We start from the raw sequence: 3,708 nt of genomic DNA on the forward strand, positions 1-3,708 counted from the left end.
CTCATTTTTATCGCATTCTTCCTTTACCATTCCATAATTACTAGAATCACTTAATTCTGACTTAACGCCACATCACTCCATATTCCCCCATTTAGGGGAGTACTGAGAGTTGGAGCTACGACGACCTACCTATAGATGTTTTATCTCTTCATTTTTGGCGTCCTTTCATATCATCGATGACCCTTACTCGCCTTGTGGTAATCCTTCTGTACCAAGCATAAGAAAATTCCTTACTTGCGACGGTGACACTTAGTGTAACTGGCACATACAGTTCCTTAAGATTAACTTTGTTCACATTTCTTGCTTCAGGAAAGCGTCTTCCTGAATGACCATTCTCTAAATTTCTCATGAATCTTCTTCTGTTGTCCATTCTACTATCAACGGAACGCAATTTGAAATTCTCATGATGATGACTATTATCAAATCACTCAGTCTCTTAATTCATGTTTAGTTTGTCTTGTACACCAGCCCATACTAATTTCTATTACTCTGGGGTTTACTCCCTTCTGGTAGTCGCGTTGGAGTCACAACCTTATTTTTGAAATGAGGATATGATTTTGTGGCCTATATTCTTTTGTTGTCTCAAGGCCAGTTACTTCTCTTTTTCCCTTCCCTTAACTATAGACTCTATAATACTATTTTTCTCCTTTTTTTTCTAATACCGTTGTCATCCATGTATCACATCTTACTCATAATTCTTCATTAACTCTCTCCTTATTTCCCTGCTAACATTTCTGTCTATCATTTTATTATGAAAACTTCAACAAGACATTATTTTGCCCCTTGATCCATCCATTGGCTCTTCGAATCACCTAACATTCTTTCTCTACTAGGGACGGGAGCCACACTTAGGTAATATTTATCCCTTCAAGGCTTCGAATGCCTATCTTTGTAGTACTCATATCTAGATGTACTATTTTAGAGTGCACCATCTGGATGTCTCACAAGAAGATTTATTAGCACTTTTGCAATAACCTTCGGAAACGTCAACTAATACAAACAACCCATCCACCATTTTGGGTTACTCTAACCCCAGCCAGATTTTGATGTCTCGTCCTCTTCTTAAACCATATATATTAGCTCATATAGGTCATAACTGAGATCAGTGTGGCCAATTGTACAAACCTCTGTTACTGCTGAAGGTAACTCAAAAGGCTTATATTCCTCTGCCTGAGTTGTAAATACTGTTAACCTTCATTAACTCGTACCCTTCTTTATCTTGCTTCTTCTGCTTCTTGAAAGTTGTATTTATCTTCTGAATCTCTCATTGTCTTTCACCATAAAGGTGGATAGATATTCTTGCCTTAAGGCTCATTATCAAGAGGCTTATACGTCTTAGTACACACATGATCTACTGAAGACCTTACATTTACTTATCAGAAGCATCATGAAAAATCGAGTTCTTCTGACTCAATTGTTCCATAGTCACATTCAATCTCTTACCACCTATCTTTCTGGATGTAGGCATCGTCGTATTATGAATAAGATAGAGTTTAGGAAATTGAGTTCTTACAACTGAGCTCTACCACAAGATCTAGAGTAAGAAGAAAGAGTGACAGTCCTAAATGCCTTGTAGCCTCCTGCTTATAAGTATGGTGCACGACACACCCATAAACAAGACTCTACTAGACACGGCTTGTAGGATCCCTAGGAAAGAACTTCTCTAATACCACTTTTGTCACGACCCAATCCGAAGGGCCACGACGGGCACCCGGTGCCTTACTCAACCGAGTACCAACGTACCATACTTTCGTATTATTCTATCATAGATAAATGAACCGGAGTAAAGAATGAGGGAAATACAAACTTATACATATGACATACTGGCCTATAAGACCAAAATGATCACTCGTACAGTGAACATAGACCGACAAGGCCATATAATCTTTCACGTACACGACATATGTCTACAAGCCTCTAAGAGTACATAAATGACATAAAGATCAAGACAGGGCCCCACCATGCTAATAAATACATGTCCTAATCATACTGACCAAATAAGAAACTCCGGAGTAAATGGAGCGCACCAACACCTTCCGCTGAGCGGATAGCCTACTTGGAGGACTCTCATCCAGTCTATCGGGACCTGCGAGCATGAAACACAGCATCCCCGGGCAAAAGGGACTCAGTACGAATAATGTACCGAGTATGTAAGGAATGAAAATCAGTAAATAATAGACATGAGAGAAACATGGAGTAAAAGACTCGACGTGTAAGTCTGGATAACTCTGTAAATCATGAAATACTTATAGTGTCATGCATATGCGTATGAATGTCATGTCGTGCATAGGTACATATGTTCATAACATCATCAAGCCTCTGAGGGGATTCCATCTTATCATCTCGGCCTCTGTGGGCAAAATCATCAACGTATACCAACTGATAAGGTGGTGGTGCGTACATAACGCCGTAACCTTTTCCCATATCCCATATACATACATACATACATACATACATACATACATACATACATACATACATACATACATACATACACACACACACACACACACACACACACACACACACACACATATATATATATATATATATATATATACTATATATACTGCATATATACATACTATATACACACACATATATATACTAGTAAGGTTAGCCCGGGCTTTGCCCGGGCCCAACCAAAGCTTGTTCCAACTACTGGTTTTTTTGTCTCTTCTCAACAGTAAAAAATACCATCTTACATAAACACATTTTATATCAAGGAATATGAATTGCATATCAAGTGAAGTTGCTCACATATAATTTTCTGGTAATGCCATCAGGCAAAACTGGAAAAAAGGTAGATAGAGATATCTACTTGTGAAAAGGACTGAACTATTATTTCTCCTTTTTATGTTAGCATGAGGAGCAGAATGGTTTGTTGATCTTCCTGGGCTTCGCTGATATTAGGCAGTCCAACTATCTACTGTGGGTAAATGAACCTTACAATTATTACCAGATATTAGGAAAACAAGAATTAGTCAAGTAACTTCTATTGTTCCAACTATAGAATGATAAAATTAGAAGAATAATATGGCTATCTGATGTAAAAATCAGAGACAACTATTTTGCAGGACTTAACATTAAGTGCAAGTGAATCCAACACATAAGAAAGGTTGTTAATGATCAAGATGTCATAATATGCGGAAACCATATAACAACAGGACTTCAGTAAATAATAAAATAAACTATAATTTAGGAATCGATTTGTGATGAGAACACTTGTAGATCATGAAGCACATTAGTTGCAAGTCTCATAATCAGCTCAACAGTATTTTGCACTATAGACATAGCTGAACAATATAACATATTCGAGTTATCTAAACTCAAATTCATAAGACCTCAAGAGGCGCCCCTCGATCTATAGGCCAAGGCCATCTTTCTCGGGGACTAACACCTCAAACAAGTTCGAAGTGTTATTGGGAAATAATCCCAAGAGGCATACCCAAAGGCTACGGCCAAATTGATGCGGCTCGGAGATGTCCGAATCCAACAATCACAATAGGCCTTCAAATTCTTTGAAAACCGGTTAAAAAAGGCTACCCTCGGCAAATATAAAAAGGGCTTCGATAAAATCAGCCCTCGAAAAACCTTAAGAGGTATCAAATTACCTTAACACAAACGTGCTAAGGCACGAAAAGAAGAAGGGTTTTCAATCGACATCGAATCCTCAAAAAACCCAATGGGTAAAAAACTACATGCTAA

This window comes from Nicotiana attenuata, chromosome 5 (assembly GCF_001879085.1).
Source record: "Nicotiana attenuata strain UT chromosome 5, NIATTr2, whole genome shotgun sequence".
NCBI classification, from domain to species: Eukaryota; Viridiplantae; Streptophyta; class Magnoliopsida; order Solanales; family Solanaceae; genus Nicotiana; species Nicotiana attenuata.